The sequence below is a fragment of the Camelus dromedarius genome, chromosome 18 (assembly GCF_036321535.1).
Source record: "Camelus dromedarius isolate mCamDro1 chromosome 18, mCamDro1.pat, whole genome shotgun sequence".
Classification (NCBI taxonomy): domain Eukaryota; kingdom Metazoa; phylum Chordata; class Mammalia; order Artiodactyla; family Camelidae; genus Camelus; species Camelus dromedarius.
Genome location: NC_087453.1, coordinates 46,754,216 through 46,771,955, shown reverse-complemented (window position 1 = coordinate 46,771,955; position 17,740 = coordinate 46,754,216). Strand labels below are relative to the sequence as shown.

The window sequence follows — 17,740 nt, the reverse complement described above, 5'->3', positions numbered from 1 at the left end:
CATGCCGTCCTGGGCCCTGCGCTGTCCCCTGAGCCACACCCCCCTCCCAGCCCACCTCCTGGGCTTCTCCGGGCCGCCCCCATTTTCTGCTGGGCCTCTGGCCTTTAAGCTCGAACTCTGCCTGCTTGTTTCTCCTCATGAGCTTTTGAACTCCATGTGCCGGAGAGTAGAACTTGGCCTCCCCTGTCTTCACCCAGCCCTGCCCTGAGTGCGCCTGGGTCCTGCCCCCATGCCGATGGCACAGCCTGCCCCAAGGCCCCTTCCTGACCAAAGGCCCCCGGGGTTCTCTTGCCCACCATACTGGTCACCCCAGCTCCACCCAGTTGGAGTGACCCCGAGGCCAGACTGTTCTCCTTGCTCTGCGGGCTCTGCTGGCTCGGCCCCGCTCCCCGCGGCCGGCAGGATCCTGGCACGCCGCACAGCTGCAGCACCTGAGGCCCCCCTGGACTCTGCTTCACAGGCGCAGCTGGAGAGGTAAAGGGCTGCTTTGGGCTCAGACAGGAGCTGCGGGCCTGTGTGGCCGGAGCAGCACCAGGTGACGTGCGGAGCTCCGTCTGATCCCAGTTTTCCTGTCGCTTGGCTGCCTGGGGTGACCAAGGAAATTGGCTGGGCTTGATGCCAAGGACTGAGAGTCAAGGTGGGGGCAGGGAAGGGAAGGGGCCCCGGGGGGGGGGGGGCTGAAAGGCTCCTCCTCTGATGGCCGGGAGTAGCGGCAGGGCAGGGGAGGGCAGGGGAGGGCAGGGGAGGGAGAGTCCATGCTCTGCTCATAAACTCTTTCAGAGGCTGAGAAACCATGGGTGTCTCTGAGCCAAGGAACTCAGCATTCCCCAGGGGACGGCCCCGAGCGTGCCCGCGGCACGTTCCAGCCGCACAGAAGGCTCCATGCAAAGTGTGTCAGAGTCAGAAACACTGTTTGCGGTTCAGCAAAATGTGCAGCCTGCACCCACCGCCTGCGCGTCCGCGGGGCTGGCGCCCAGGTAGGCCTTCCACGGGGAAAGGAAGCTTCTCAGGTGGCCCAGGGTCTTAGGGGATGACACTTCTGCAGGGTGATCGGCGGGCTGACTGTACCGCCCACCTGGGGTGGGAGGAGGACACAGGGCTTTCCAGAGCTGTAGTCCCGTATCTACAGCTGAGCTCGGGATTGGATTGGGCGGCATGGTTACTCAGGCCCAGGCAACAGCTTCTAATGGCCATTTCCTAGGAAAAGTGGGGTCAAGGCTTCAGCTGGAAGTCCAGCTGTCAGGACCCACCCTGCCCCGGGCAGCACGCTTGGGAGAGCAGGACTGGGCCTTGGAGGGGGGAGGTTGATGGAAAGAATCACTAGTGAGACAGGCTGGGACCCAGGACCCCTGGCTGCGGCGCCCGCACCTGGACAGACTCCCCTGGAGCAACAGAACACAAAGGAACCACAAGGGACTAAAAATAACTGTGTGCATGTGCAGCTGGGGCCCACTGTGAACCAAGTACCCAGCTGCCACTTCTGGGGTGCTGGGCATGATCCCTGCGCACGGCAGCACCAAGCGGGTGGGCCTCCCGCCTGAGCCCTGGGCCTGTCCCCACCCTCCCCCACTTAAGGACCAGCTGCCCCGCCCCCGGGGAGCGAGCAGGGGCGCCTGCCACTTGTTCTCGCCCCCTCAGCTGCAGCACGAGCCCCAGGAAAGCCTCGCCTGAATCCCTCATCCTCAGCCCCCTCCTTTCCCACCCTCTCCTTCTCTCTGCCCCTTCTGCCCACCATAGTGCTCTCCTCTCCCCCCCTCCCTGTGTCTGATGCTATGAAATGAGATCAGATCCCCTGGAGTCTGGGTTCTGTGACCTCCGGAGCAAATCCTACCAGCAGGCGGCTCTCTTCCCGTAGCCATTACCTTCCAGCCACTGCCCTCGCTCCCACGCCGACCTCCCAGCTGGCCCCCGGCTTCGCTCTGCTCTGCACGTGGCATTTCTCTGCCCACGGGAGATGGCTTGACTTACTGAGGCGCAGAGTGGGTTCCTTCCTTGAACCCGCAGAAGCCAAGGGCGACGGTCTCCCCAAGAACAAGCCCAGGCTCGCGCCTGTGCGTGCAGGCTGCCTCCACCTCCTTCCAATTCCACAGTCGCTGAAACTCAGGACCAAAGGGTCAGTCTTACTTCCAGGTTTAACTTATCAACCGGAAAGCCAATAAACCCTTGGATTATGTGCTGCATCGCGCCGGTGAGGAAGAACGGACATTTAAAAATAATGACTGCTAAGAGGTTCTCATAGCTGATGAAATGTCAGAAGCCCTAGGAAGCAGGTCATAAACACGGCGAACAGAAAGGCAGCCTCCCGGGATGGAAGAGAGACGGCCGGAACATGCTCACGGAGCGTGCGGGCGAAGCTCTCAGAAATAGGTGTCGAGGGGGCGACGCGGCAGAGGCGGGGGAGCGCGTCCCTGTTAGTCAGGGGACTAACCCCCGTCACGAGTGACAGGCCACCGTCGCTGTTTGGAGTGTCCCTAAGTGCCTCTCCTCGCTTGCAAGGGCAGCTGCTTTGAGCCTCCCCGCTTTGGAAACCTGGCAGTCAGCGCCGCGGAGCTCGGGGCCCGGTTCCGTCGGTCTGCGGTCTCCCGGAGGCTGGGCGGTGGCGGCCACAGCTGCAAGTCGTTAGGCCGCCGGCGAGCGCTGGCCGCGAGGGTGCGGGCCACCCGGGCTGGGCCAGCGCTGACTCCGCCGGTTGCATGAGAAAGAATATTATTCTTTGTGTGTCTTCTCAGGCTCGAGTCCCTGTTTGGAGGAGACTGAATTCCCAAGTAGGCAGAACATGGGCCCTCGGATGAGGCGGAAGCCAGTCCCGTGCTGTGGGACAGCGACTCAGACCTGAGTCCCAGCACCACGGCTCTGGAATCCAAGGCACCCTCCTCGCGGGACCGAGTGTCTTCTTGACAGTCAGGACCACGGGGTCCTCCTACCTCCTTGGGCCCGGGAAACAAGTCAGTGAGAGCACGCAGGGGTGGAGAGGATGCGGGAGGGGCCGGGAAGGAGGCGGCAGCGGGAATGAGGCTGTTGGGGAGAACTCGAGGGGTGCAGTCAACACTCTGCTAGGAGTGAGCCCAGATTTGGCTTTGAGCCCCAGCAGCCCGTGCAGAAACACGCAGCATAGGGTGGCCAGCACCCTGAAGTCACCCCGTGGGCCCTTAACAGCTCCGGGCCAGCTCCCCTTCCCGGGGGCCTGTCCACACTGGGCCCGGGGACGCACTTTAGGTGTAGGTGGACCGTGACCGAGAACCACTTTTCTGCCAGGTCCCCGCCAGGCTTCCTGGGCTGGCGCGTGCGCCCTGGAGGGCTGATGTTTTAACTGAGAGTGCTGTGAAAACGGTAGCACGTTCATGCCCGAGAGCCTGGGGCTCTCCCGCCTGGTGTTCCAGGCTGAGCGCGATGGCACAAACCCATCTCGCCTGAGCTCTGCCCTCGGGAGCCCGCAGCTCTGCGTGGGGAGTCGGGACCGGCTGCGCCGGCTCGTGTCGTGCTGAGGCAGCGGCTCAGGCTGGCTTCCACGCGGAGTGTCAGCGGTTTGCTCGGGTGAACCCAGCAGACACAGGAAGGGTCAGGGAAGTGGGTCGGGGAAGGAGGCCAGTACATCCTGCGTTCCGGGATGAAAAGGGGCTCCCTGCGAGGTGTTGTAGCAGGAAAGACAGGATCGTCCCCCAGACACATTGGTACACGATCAGCCATCCGTCCTCGAGACGTCCGCGGTGGAGAGAGGCGGGGGCCAAGGGCAGGCTGGTGCCGGGGGCCACTGAGCAGGATGCAGGGAGATGTGTGAGCTGGTGATGAGCGTCAGATACAGTACGGAGGCCAGAGGGCGGGACTTCTGCGAGGGACCGCTGGCCGGGACATGGAGCTGGCTGTGCACGTGCGGTCAGGGCCAGGGCCCCACTCCTCGGACCCAACCTAGAGAACCTGCATTTAAATGAAGCATCTGAGATTATGTTCGCCAGGAGCAGCCCTTGCTGTCGTGGGCCCTTGGGCGGGCTAATTCCTTTTCTGTCATATTACTGGGAAACAGGTTTGTCTTTGTTGGCAAGCGGTGAGCACTTCGCAGGTTCTGTGTCAGCTGCTGCCACACGCCTCGAGCCTGCAAACGCTCTGTGTCTCTGTCCCCTTCTCTGCCCACCAGCATCCTCTTAGACTTTTAGTGTGATCGCGGATGCTCTGATCTTGAGGACATGGCCCCCTGGGGAAGGAACACTGCGCTGCTGGGAAACGTGGAAACAGCAGGGGGACTGGGGTTGGGAGTTTGGGCAAATTCCAGAACCCGGGCAGGTGCCGGACCCCCCAAACCTGAGCTTCTCCCCCTGTAAAGTGGGAGGATCCTCCGTCGCCTCGGCCGAGGGTGATTCTGACACGGGCGCCAAGAGAGCACTTGGTTCGGTGTCTGGTTCCCGACAAGGGCTCGGTGGATGCGAGCGGCGTTCTCGAGTCCACAAGAGGGCTTTGTACGTGTGGGCACAGTAAGGCATCACCTCTGACTGTGGCTTATCTTGCACTTTAGTTGAGAGCTAATAACCGAGCCACAAATCAACCGTCACAGTAGGGACAGCAGAAGAGTCAGGGAAAGCCCGAGCAAGCAAGGACCAAACAGGAGCGCTTTGGGTGGGCTTCTCAGGCACAAGACAGGACGCTGGCGGGGACTGTCCTGCTCCCCCATGTCCGCTCAGCGCCCGCTGCCCCCCGCACCCCCCAGCGCCGCTCGGTGTGAGCTTCTTGGCTTCGTCCCTGGTGGCTTCTTCTAGTCCCCAAGGCGTGCCCGGCGTATGGGCTGGGTGGGCGGAAGCTCAGTGGAGTCACGGCCCCAGGAGCAGGCTTCAGCCCGTGGGGTCTGTGGACACCTGTCACCGCGTCTCCCCCCTCAGGTCCACACCCTCTCCCACGGGTGTCCCTTGGGACGGAGCCCCGTGCCCGGCACGGTCGCCTGATTATTGACATGCCTGTTCTGGCTCCCGTCTCCCCCTCCCTCACACTCCCACACCCCCACCACAGTGGGGGCCGCCGGGACCACCTCCCACATTCAGAACTTGCACCCAAATCCTTGACTGAGGGTCTGCTTCGGGGGAGCCCCACTAAGGCAGGTCATTGGTTCAGTGAAAACATTAGGTGACCTCTACACCTCTGGATTAAGACTAAGAAATATTTCTTTCCCGCTCAAAGAGAAAAGAAAAACCCAGCTTCTTAGGTTGTCTGTGATTTAGGCTGTGTTGTGAAGCGTTAAGGTCGCGAGCTGTCTGTGGCAGAGCGCCGGCCAAGCCCCCACCCTGCAGCGTGCTAGTTCTGGGACGCTGGGATCACCGACGGAAGACGCTGAGGAGCGAGGGCCTTCGAGCAGTTCTTAACGGCTTTTTAAAACCATCTCCACTGAGGTGTGAGTTGCATACAGTACATGCTAACACGTTAGACAGTTTGCTGAGTTTTGACAAACGCACACACCTGTATAAACGCCACCCGACAGAGCTAACGTGTCCATACCTCAAAGTCCTGATGCCGTGTGTGGTCGGCCTTCAGCCCACCCGCCCGGGAGACCGCGGGTCTGTCCTCTCTCTCTGTAGTTCCGTGAAGTTTGATTTGGAGACACGAGCAAAGGCTGACTTCAGTCAAATTGATGATAACAGTGTTTAGGGGGAAAATCGCTCATTAGGTGCGACCACTTTGCCTCAAAACAATCTGTGTTCATCACCTGTATGAGTGATGAGAGGAAGGGAAAGCCAGTCTCAGAGCTGACGGGTGTCCTCCTGACCTCAGATCCAACGAGGTGAAAGGGGAGATGGAAAAGCAAATAAAAGGAGGAATCAGTTTGAAATTTGGAATGACCTCTGCTGAGAAATTTCCAGAAAAACAAATCTGAAACCCACTGATTGAATTAAAGAAAACACCTTCAATTGTAACTTGAACTTCATTCCACTTCTTGGAACTTTGAGTCATGCTGAATCAAGGCCAAACCTTCAACACTGTGTCCGAGTTAAGCCCCAGGAACCAGGGTCCTTGAGGGACGTCCGTGAGCTCTTCTCTGGGTCAGCGTCGGCTCCACACGTATCTACAAGGCTCCCTCTTTGCGCTGAGGGCTGTCCTGCGCCCTGAACAGGCAGACGAGGCACCTCGCAAGCCGGCCCGGGGAGAGACACAAATCAAGGCAAAGCCGAACAAGGGGGAAGTCAGGGCTGGACAGAGACTGGACCAGACGGATGGGGGGAGGCCACCCCTAGGTCATCTGTAAGCTGACTCTGAATGACACAGAAGCTAGAACAGCCTGACAAGCAGAGGGAACCATGACGAGAAGACCTTGAGGCTGAAACAAGCAGGGCACCTTCCAGTGCTCAGCGTGGCCAGAGGAGACGCAGAGGGCGCGTGGCGTGAGACGAGGTGGGGTTGCAGAGGGGACGCAGCCCCGGGGGAGGGCCTGGGGTTTTCTTTGTGTTCAAGGGAAGCCATCGCCAGGTTTTACACAGATTTCCATTTACTCTGAGTGCTACAGGGGAGACGAGATTGTGTGGGGGGGTAAGAATCAGAAGCTAGAATCCGCTCAGTCACCCAAGGGACACGTGAAGACATCCGCTGGGTCAGTGGCCCAGACGGAGCGGCCGGTGCCACCTGTTCAGACATGAAGTAAACAGGACGTTTTGACATCAAGGTTAGCGGTCACACCTCGGGTCTGGGAAGAGGCAGCGTCAGGGAACATGCTGGGGACTGGTCGGCGTGCACATGGTATTTAAATCAATGGGCTGGATGAGGTCGGCCAGCAAGACTGTCTGGAAGCACAAGGACGGGGACACTGTGCTTTCAGAAGATGGAGAGACATGGAGGACAGCAGAGGAGGCGGAAAGGAGTCGCCCGTGGGGTTGGGACAACAGGAGATCACGAGCCTGGGAAGCCCCAAAAGTGAAGGAGCCCAAGCAATACTCACTTGGGAAGGGAAAGTCCGAGAAGAATGTCTGTGCTGACTGACCCTGTTCACCTGGGGAGAGGGTCTGAGCCACGCTGGTGCAACATTGAGCAGCCTTAAGAGGGGCGTTTATCCCGTGAACCCCACCCCTGGGGCCGTCTTGCCTCCTGAGGCTCTGCGCCCCCCAGCACTGCCGGTTTTCTGCCTGGCACCACGGAACGAGTGGTTCTACTTCAACCTTCGTTTATTTCTCGCCTTTCACTCCGCCCTGTGTCTCGGGAGGAAAGAGGAGATGTGGCACAGCTGTACAGCGCAGCCAGCGTCTGGCTGGCCACGCGATCGCGGGGGGTCGCCCTCGGGTTGAGTTAGACGTCCCAGTGTGTGCGCTCGTGGGGACAAATTTCCCGGGTCAGCCAGTAGTCACCCCTATTTCATTTTACACGTTTGCTCTTAAGAAAACATTCTCTTCTGCAGCCCAGAAACAAAGAGAAGCAGGGCGTCCCAGGGGAGTATGCTCTGACACGCGCCCCGGTTCAGGCGCGAGGTGTCGCTCCACGGCCCTGGCAGTGTTTTGCTCTGACATTTGTGCTTCTTTTCTAGAGAATTAAGGCCTTTCAGCATTTCTCAGAATCCACTCAGCCTGAAAGATAAATGCCGGGGCAGAACACGGTTTCTCCCCTCCCCTTTGTTTTTGAGACACGTCCTAGGCAGACACTAACTAGGCCGTCAAGTGCACCAGAGTCTCCAGGTTAGAACCGAGCTGTTTCCCACGTCTGAGTAGCTTTCGAGGGGAGCTGTGTTTGTGCAACTGGCAGAGCCGAGCGTTTGCTTTATCGATGAGCCTCTGACTGGTGACTCAGGCCACGCGATGTCATCCTGGAAGAATGCGAACCTCTGGCAAAACAGCCAGCTTCCTGATCTGTATTTGAGCAACTTGGAGACGATCTTGCCAGTGTGATTCAACTACCAAAAAATGAACAACAAAACATTCCCCGCTGTGGCCTCTGCCCTGAGCTTGGCTTTGCCGCGGCTCCGGGACGTGGGAGCCGCTGCGCTCCTCTGGGAAGCCTGGGACAATCGCATTACCTTGAGCCGGACACGAGGCAGGAGACACACTCCGGCTTCCTCTCCCCAGACGGCGGCTGCCCGAGGCTGGGTTTGGCTACTCCGTTCGCTTGGTTCCTATGCCAGGTGGCTACTTGCTGCCCGCGGTCACAGATCAAAGGGCAGATGTCAGGACAAGCCCTCTCTGCCCTGTTTCACAAAGGCCATCACAGCCTCCATCTCAGGACACCCAGTGCGGGTCTTACTGTCCCGCAGAGACGCCCCGGGGCATCCTCTGAGTCCTGCTTCTCCCCCGTTGCCTCTGGCCCCTCTCGCTCTCTTTATTGGGCCCCTTCTCCTCCGGCCCCTTCCCTGTCGGTCCCCGAGATCATGCCCATGGTGCCTTGCCTTCGCACAGTAACCCCGTGGTGATGTCCACCCCCGCAGCCCCCAGAGCGGGCCTGCCGGTCTCCATCTCTCTGTGCCTCCAAGTCGTGGAAAAATGTCAGCTGACTGTGTTCTCCTGGACCCACCGTCTCCCAGGCCCTGTCACTAGCTCGTTCATTTAACTGTGGTTGGGATGCCAGCTGGCTGGGGTGGGTGCGGGCGCCGTGGGGGACGAGGCAGCACAGCCCCGTCTCACCCGCTGAGCAGTGTCACTGTGCAAGCAAAGCCAACTCCAGATGACCATGGCCGAACTCAGCATCTCTGGCCTTGAAACCACCCCCTTCCCGCAAAGGGTTCCCAGCACTCAAGGTGTGAATCGCCCCTGCCATCCCAAGCCCTGGCAATTCTATTTGCTGTCTCTCCCGTCGGCCACTTTTCTCCACCCTCCTGTCTGCCAGGTTCGGTCATCCCCAAGCCTCGCCCGACTGCTGGTGGCCACAGCTGGCTTCATTCCTCTCTGGGGCTTGCTGTTCCTGTCTCCCCAAACTGGCTGTAGCCCCCAGGGACTGTCCCCGCCCACCCCCAGGCTCCATGCTCACCGCCCCCGGTCAGACCCCAAGGTGGCCGCAGGGCCAGCCCGTGCTCGGCTCTCCTGGAGCCTTTGCACCGGGCCCCCCTCCCGCGGTGAGCCGCGCACCCATCCCGCCCCTTCCCGGTCCTCACTCCCCTGCTGACGACCACCCGCCTTCAGGTCCCGAGCTCAGCGTTGCTCTCTCCAGGAAGGCTGCAACTCCCCAAGGCTGAGTCTGGGGCCGCCTCTGTTTGCCCCATCCCAAACTGCCCCAGTGCCACACACGGCCCTACCTGCTGCCCCGACCACGGGTATGGGGTCTTTGTTTCATTCTAACCCGGTGCCCAAAGCGCAGGATGTGCTGGGTGACATTTGTCGAGTTCGTAAACGAGGTAACAGCTTTAAGGCAACACCTTGCTGAGTATGAAGCAGCAAACAGGGGAGTGACCTTGAAGGAGAGGGGAGATTTGGGACCAGTAACGATGTCCCCAGTGACCTCTCTGAGAAGTGGGTGAGATGTCGCAGAGTCTGCCCTCCTGGCGGGTCTGCCTGCCCGCCTAGTGTAGGTCCGACCTCCCTCAGGGCCACTGGGATGTCCATGAGTTGTAAGTAAAGCCACCTTAGTAAGCGATCAGAGGAAGCTGCAGAAACGCGTCCTGCTTGTTCTAACGATCACGAAGCGGGCACTTAAAAGCTGTCTGAAATGAGTCAGTTGAGCTCTTAAAACATGCCCGCTGGTGGAAACACTCAGCTCTTCCCGGCGTTTGGTGTCAGAGTAGATTGAACCAAAGCTGGCCGCACTTGAACTGGAATAACACTTGGAACAATCTTCATTTACAAATACTGAGAATTTGGAAAGGATTCGTGTGTTATAAACACGCGGCTGTGAAGTAGAGGTAAGATGCCGTTACAATACGCGTAACTGTTTTTCTTTCAGCTGATTTTTGAGTCTTGGACTTTTGTGCTGTAAGCTCTGCACCAGAACCGGCTCCCGGCGTAATGGCCCGTCGGCCCAGCCCCGGAGAAGCTGCTGGTTCTCTGCCTTCGTGAGTCATCGGCCGGGCGGCCAGGGAGCTGGGCCAGAAGCAGGATGGCGTCCTCTCAGGAATGTGTCTCCCTCCTCAACGGCACCTGCGGGAGGTGGCCTGGCAGCCTCCGGGAAGTCCAGGCCAGGTCTGCCAATGGTCGTCCAGCGGGGAGCGGGGGGCGGGGGGCCGGGACGGGCGGCCTTCCCTGGGCAGCCTGGAGCCTGACGCCCGGGGGCGCGCGTGGCCCGCCCACGCCGGGAAGGCCAGCGCTCACAGGCGGGCTGGCTCTCCTCGTGGACCGGCCGCCTCTGACCAAGACGGCGCTCTAGGTTCAGCCCCCAGGCAGCGCTTCTACGACATTACTTTTGTCCCCAGATCTCAGCTGTGCTTATGGTTAAACTACATCCCAAAGTCTCTGGTTGGCGTTAATAAAACAGCATCTGGAAAGTCAGTTTTAGTTAAAACTCAGAACTAGCCGTTCTATGGCCCTTACGCTTCCCAAAGCAGCTTTTTCTACAAACCATCAAACACTAATCTTCTCTAAATCCTGCGCAGGCTTCACGCTGTGCCCATTTCAGAGAGGAGAGAAGTGAGTCTCCAAGAAGTTACGTGAGCTGGTCAAGACCATGCAGCCAGAAGTAACACAGCGGAACAAGAAGTTCATGAGCAGCAAACGGAACGCCAAGTGACCAAGCAGAAGGTGTAATTGGAACGATCCTTCGTCCAGGAGCGGCAGGGGCCCCCTAGCCCCGCCGGGCCCCTCCCCTCCGTCTTGCCCTGCTGGCTGGATGGCCCGTCCGCCGTGAGTCTCCCCTGGGAAAGCCTGACAACGCCAGGGCCGGAGCCCTTCGACCCTCTCCTTCAGCCAGCGGTCTGACTTCCAGTTGACCTCCCCCTGCTCTGAATTCTCTCTGGGGTTCAACAGTTGATGGTTGCCTTTGATACGACGTTGATCCCAGATTTTTGTAAACTTTCTCAGGATGTTAAGTAGGACTCCGCTGCTTCCAAGGGCCTGTCTCCCGGCTGAACCCAGAAGGGCCCTGAACTCTCCCACAGGCCCTGCCCTCCTGGCACAGCTGCGGGCGGGCCCTGGGGCCCTGGCTGGACAGGGACAGCGGGGGGGGCGGGGAGCCTGGAGGGGGGCCTCCGGGTGCCCTTACGGGGTGTGTGAGCTGGGGCCGTGCGCACTCCATCCTGCCTCATGCCGCTAGAGCTACGAGGGCTCGGGGAGCCTGAGGGGCCCACCGGGCGCGGGGTGCCTGGGGTGGGGCCGGGGGCGGGGCTCAGGAGACCCCACTGCCCGCCAGGCTGCGGGCCGGCCCCTGTCTGCTCGCCCTCCGAGCTGGCCGCCTGATTCCATGCTGCTGAGACACCCCGGCCCCAGCGGCCTGTCGGGCTGGCTTCTGCCGTGCTTGTCGGTGGGGCGGCTTTAGCTTTCCCTCTGCCGTGTCACGCGCCGCCTCACTGTCGTTTCCCGCGTCTCAGCCCTGCGCTCCCCGCCAGGCACCACCTTACGGCCTAGATTTCCTTTAAAGGAGATTTCTTCCTTTCCTCTTGAAACCCATCTCACGTGTTTGAGGGAAATTTAAATCCAGGACACGTCCTCAAGGCAGCGCACGTTCAGCCGGTCCCCGTTGCCCTCGGCACCCTTACTCAACACGACACGCCAAGAACCCACGTGTAACGCAGCCGCACGTGAGCGCAGCCCGGTTGTCACAGGCTCCGTTTTCCTCATGGTGGTTCGGGACAAGGGAATGAGCTCAGCCATTTGGGCACAATCCTGACCTCTCAAGCGGGAACAAGTGGGATTTTGCGACGTCCCTCACGAGGGAAGCACAGACTCGGAGGAGTGTCCCGGGCCCCATCTGCTGTTTATTGGGCTTAGAGCCAGGGGGGCGGTCACGTGACCCCCCTGCATTTCAGTTGCCTTTGTCTAAATCACCAAGGAATCAACGTTCCGTTTTACCTCTGAGAGGCCACCAGTGCACCAGAAATCTCCACTTTCCAAATCACTCCATTCTGCTTCTCATAAAGTTACCCATACCCCAAGCCGGCAGTCCCACGGCCAGGCATTTACCCGAGAAAAGTGAAAGCTCACATCTGCAGGCCGTTTCCTACGGGAATGTTAGTCGGAGCCTCACTCATCATGGCCCCAGAGGACACGCCGCGCGCACGCGCATCGGCAGGATGTGCGCGTGGACTTCACCCAGCAGTGAGAAGAAACAGGAGGTGGGGTGGCGGCGGGGGGTGGACTGGGAACCCTGGCTTAGCAGACGCGCACTTCTGCACATAAAACAGGCGAGCAGCAAGGCCCCGCTGCACGGCACAGGGAACTGCATGTAAAACTTGTAAAGGCCTGTAATGAAAAAGAACATGAAGAGGAACATATATGCACAACTGAATCACTGTGCTGTGCGCCAGCAATTAACACAACGTAACTGACTGCACTTCAACAAAAGTAAATACATAGTTAAACATTTTTTAAAAAAAGGAATGAGCCGCTGGTGCAGGCAGCCGTGGACACGCTGCGTGACGAAGCCTGACAGGCGTCGTGCGTCTCCGCTTCCATGAGGCTGCTGTCAGACTACAGGGCCCTGGGTTGGGCCTGGGGCGCACGGCTGGAAGGGCGCGCAGGACTCCGAGCCCTGAGAGACATGGGTGTCTCGGGCAAACCATTCAATTCCCACCAAATAACCGTGCCGCACTGTATGTAAAGTACACCCCCCCCCCCCGAAATGCTTTTAAAACCTCATCCCATCTCTAAGCAATGAGTCTGAATTTGGGACTGGAGAGCATGTTGGACATTCCCCAGCAATCTGCCCTCCCCTGGGAGCGCACGTCGGTGTGGGCCCACCAGGGGTGAGTGCAGAGCGGTGTGGCCCCAGGCGCTTGGGCCGGGCTCTGTGTCTGGGCCCAGGCCCGGGCCTTCCGACCTGAGTGCTTGGGGCAAGCCTGAGTTCCAGCCTCAGAGCCGTCCCGAACCACCATGAATGTGTGAGTGCAAAGCGTGCACCACCGAGCAGACGGGCTCCCTGAGGTGACACAGAGCCCCCAGGTGAGCACGTGAAGCCTCTTCAGAGAAGAGAGCAAATGCGACTCCCGCGTGGATGAGCTGCTCGGTCCTTCCGAAGTCGGGTCGTAGCCGGCGGCTCTCGGAAGTCCCAGAGCTGTTTTATCTCAGTTTTACAAGTGCTAAGTCCTGGAACTTAACGCCAAGAACAATCCTGTCCGAGCATCAGAAACACATGTTTCCCAGCGCTGGGGCCTGAGCTCACGGCCTTCGGGGAGGAGTCTGCACAGCGCACGGCCGTCCGGGCGCGCCCCCGCTGGGAAGGAGACACGGAGCCCGGAGGTGTGAGTCCTAAGCAAACAAAGGCCAAGCTGGGTAGTTCAAGCAGCACTGCAAAGGGCCCCTGGTTTGTTTGAATCCCTCCTCCCAGGAAGCGAGAGGCCCACCTGGACGCAGGCTGCGCTGTTTCCGTCAGCTCTTGGTCAGTGAAAACGAACAGCGGCCCCGATGCAGGGGAGGAGGCCTGCAGTCACCGCACAAAGGGCAGACACAGAATTAGGGCTGGGGCGCTCCAAGCCGAGCGTGCTCCCGGGGCCATCAGACCCGCGGCTCCGAACCGCGTCCGGCCCCCGCCGTCAGGAGCGTCAGCAGCTGGGAGTTTTCAAACTCACCTCTCCAGCTTTGTTACGTGACACGTGTTTGTTTTACAATTTTTTTTTTCTAATTTTAAGACTGATTTCTGCTCAAAACGTTAAACTAGAGAAACAGAGCAGCTCAAATTCAAAAAACAAAAAAATCCCTCAAAAGTCTCACTGCTCAGAGGTGACGTGGGTTAACGTTTCAATGTCTGTCTTTGACACACACGTAAATGTGTAACATTACAGGAATGTCACCATGCTCTCCTACTGTTTCGTAGCTTACTTTTTCTCCGTAAACAAATCACGAACGCTTCCCCATGCCCGTAAACGCTGTCCTGTGAGACAGTGCTTTCCTGGGTAGCGCAGGATGCCTACACAGCGCATCACAAGTTACCTACCCCATCACCTGCTGCTAACCCGCAGACGCGGGAGGAATGAATAGGAAAAACGTGATCTGATAATTTGAAATGAAGAATTTTGAAAAATCAGTGGCTTAAAAGCAGATTAAAGTGATTAATTCTAACATTTTCCCGATCAAAACCAGGCACATCCGAGTAAAGATGGAGGGTCAGGCCAGGTTCCAAAATCTTTCTCTAAAACATACTGTCATCACCATAATCATCCAATGGGCGTAAAGCATCACTGAGCACCCCCCACCCCACGAGAGCCCAGGGAAGGAGCCAGCCCTCCCTGGACCCCGGACACCCACCAGCTCCTTGCTCTTGGGTTTCCCGGCTTCCACAACTGTGAGAAATAAACTTCCATCGCTTGTAAGTCCCCCTCCCCACCCTGCCCGCCAGCCTGGGGCTTTTGTTACAGCAACCGGAAGGGACGAAGACACTTGGGAACAGCTAGCGGCCAAGGTTAACGTACCACCTTACAGAGGTTAAACGTGCAGACAGGGCTGCCTCCTCTGATGGTCTCCTGGCCGCTCTTGTCCTCAGGACCCACTCCCAGTTCTCAAGCTCAGTACTTCTGATTTCATCACTTCTGCCTCGAGCATCTCGCTTACGTCCTCTGAGCCCCGATGCTTTGTTTCTCAGCTGGGGTGAGATCGCAGCTCCGTTGAAAGGCTGTGAAAGCACCTGCCCTGTAAGTGACGGGTATTTTTGGACTCCCAGTACCCGTAGCGTTGGTACCGGCTGCACTGCTTTATCGGACACTCGGGAACTGGCCATTCCTCCTGGCAAAGCTCACAGGACTCCTAACCACGTCTCATTTCCCTTTCCTCCCAGCGGCACGGTGGCCAGCACCCCCTGGATGTCCACGAGGAACGCCTCCCCCGCCCACTCACCCTGCGGACTCAGCTCGGGGGACACGGACGTCAGCCATGCTCACCACTCGCCAGCGCCGGGTTCAGCTCCTCGGCTTTCCTTTGGGAACTTCATCCCTCCCTCTCTTCTCCCTCCCTCCTCACTCCTGTGTTGCACTGGACACATGCCTGCACACGCGTGCCCGTTCACGGCAACACACACAGCACCCTTGCGCAGACGCATGCGCACCGTGTTGGCTGCAGGGCAGGGGCCGCGTTCAGACGCTGTGCTGGCTACTCGCAGCTGCGGATTTCCACAGCTCCCCGCCTGCCTGTGGGAGCCAGCGCCCACCTGCAGGGTGACAGGGGTCCGCCCTCTTCCAGCTGGTATTACAGTGAACACCTGCACACTGCGTGGCCCCCCTTCTGAAGCGTGGGTGCGAGTCACCGCCTCAGATTCGACGGGCCGGTGAGGGAGGTGTGAGAGCTCTGTATTCGCGGATTTAACCAACCACGGATGGAAATTTCCATCCGTGGTTGGTTGAATTGCAGATACGGAAACCCGGGGATACTGAGGGCCCGCGGTACCGCACCTTTTTGTGTAAGGGACGGGAGCATCTGCGGATTTCGGGTCCAGGGATCCCGGCATCAACCTCCCAGGGATGCTGAGGGCTGATGGTACCTCCATTTTGGGGTGAAGAAAAGCAGTTTCAGGGCACGGAGGTCGAGCATCAGAACGTGGCTAATGGCCCTGCTTGTCTTCTGGGCCCTTCAAGGTCAAGGAGGCTGGACTTCTGCATCCGAGGCTGGAACTGCCGTCAACGCCCCCGACCCAGGCCCCTGTCTCCTGTGCTGCTCACTCACCTGAATTCACCGAGATGCTTCCCAGCCCCCCACCCCAAGCCCAGGGACCCTCAGCCTGCCCATGTCTCCGCACCCGGCGCCTCCACCCGAGGGCAACCCCGGGTCACGTCCTGCCGCTGGAGCTGCTTCTAAGTGGCCTCCTGAGGCCGCCCTCCTCCCTCTTCTGTTGGCAGCAACCAAAGCGATCTCTTCAAATGGGGCACAGATGCGCGACCCTCCCACCAGACAACAGCACGCTGCTCCCAGGTTCCCTCTTTCCTGGAGGAGCCTTGCTTGCTGCCGTGGGAACGTTCTCCGCTGTATCATTTTCCCTCTCCCCTCTTACCTTTCAGATTTCTCCATTTCTCAGTAAACCTTACTGGAACGGTTGCCAGGAAGTCCTGGTCAGAGTGTGGCAGCCCCCTGGCCTCAGAGAAATGCGGTCAAGTTTATTCCTCACCTTCCCAGACCTTCCTGTCTTCTCCCCGTGGGAAGGGAGGTCCAGCTCTTTCCTCTGCACCTGCCTCGGTTTGCTCCAAACCTCATAATGCAGCAGGGAGGTTGCAACAATTCTGCAAATATTTCTCAAATGCTGACTTTGTCTCCTCTTGAAGGAGAGGCCCCAGCTTTCTTGGGGCACACGTCTCTTCTTGGAGGAAGAGTCTAGCCTCAAGAGGGTTATAAGGAAAAAGTTTCTCCTCTCTGTTCATTGTGTAATCTTATCTCAAGGTGAACGTGGTTCAAGCAGAACTTGATATTTTATGCCGGGAAATCTCACAGTCCAGTAAGACCTTACAGCTTTCTTTCTGGTCTGCAATGGGACACTTCGCCCCTGGTTCCCTGAAGGTTGTATGGCTTGATGGTGAAAAGAAGAGATTGGGAATCTCAAGGGTGAGACTCATCTGAGCTTGTGACCTAGTAATTCTGTGACCTTAACTGTGATAGTGTTACAGCCGTTAGACAAGGGGCCACTGGGTGCAGCTGGCTCCCAAGCGTGGCAGCCCACGTCATGAACCAGAGTCTAAGCCGGAGTCAACACACGTGAATGCAACCGACCGCCCGCAGCCCCTGTGACAGCTCCATAGGTGCTACAGCAGTGTGACAGCAGCCTGGGTCCGGGCAAGAGACCAAGCCGCACTCAGAGGGCAGGAGAACTCAGGTTTATTACGCTGGCGGGCCCAGAGGAGCTAACGCTCTAAGCTCTGGACCCTGGCTGTGGGTTTACACAGGCTTATGTAGGGTTTTAGGTTTTGATTAGGTTGGTGCCATATGCAAAATGAGGTGTTAGAAACGGACCAATCAGGAGCGAGCTTTTGGGAACCAATGGAATTTTAGGGGTAAGTTTCGTTTACCTAGAAGCAAGCTGTTTTACAGAAACGCAAAAGCGAGATGATGCCGCCAGGCCAGGGAACCAGATGGCGCCGGAGGGGAAGCAGCGCCCTGCCGGGGTCCTGCTGTTCTGTCCATGGGGCTTCCCGTCTCACCCCGAGGCTTCCCCAAATAAAGGCAACTAACTGCTTGAGCCACGGTTACCTTCAAATGTCACAATCCTTCGTCTTTGATCTTGTCACGCTATCCTCTTACAAACAGAAACAAAGAAATATTCAACTGGCTGAAAAGCGGGACTAAGTCTGGCTGTTTACCCAGGGTTACTAAGCTCAGCCCCAGGCTGGAGAGCGGACCCGGTGGGATCGAGGAACCTAAGAGCACATCACCCCATTTCTTCATCCTTTCTCTTCCTTCCCCGTCCTCCTTGCAGGACAAGAGACGGTGACCCTGCTCACCGTTGAGGGGGACATTCCCACACAGGCGAGTCCCCGCTTTCTCTTTCCTCTCTCACTGAGCCCTGGGGACCCGACTTGGTTTTTAAAAAGTTTGGATTCTTGCAAAACTTAGAGCCAAGGGACAAAGTTCTACCAAGGTTGCACCTGCTCCGGGGGCCACCACCGTTTCAGCAGCTGGAGGACAGGCAAGTTGTCCTTCAAGACACTGGGACAAAGTTTGGGGAATTACGAGGTTTGGAGAATTCACGTGTGATTTTTCAGAATGCAAGTTGTGCTGGGTTTTAAATCAGACTT

The 17,740-nt window shown here is 58.5% G+C and overlaps 1 long non-coding RNA gene across 1 annotated transcript; it reads left to right on the top strand.

Moving 5' to 3' along the window:
- Positions 1-201: 201 nt before the first annotated feature.
- Positions 202-9,942, top strand: LOC135323407 (uncharacterized). Its single transcript, XR_010384995.1, has 3 exons — positions 202-474; positions 781-977; positions 9,829-9,942. It is a non-coding gene; the product is annotated as an uncharacterized LOC135323407 (long non-coding RNA).
- Positions 9,943-17,740: the final 7,798 nt, after the last annotated feature.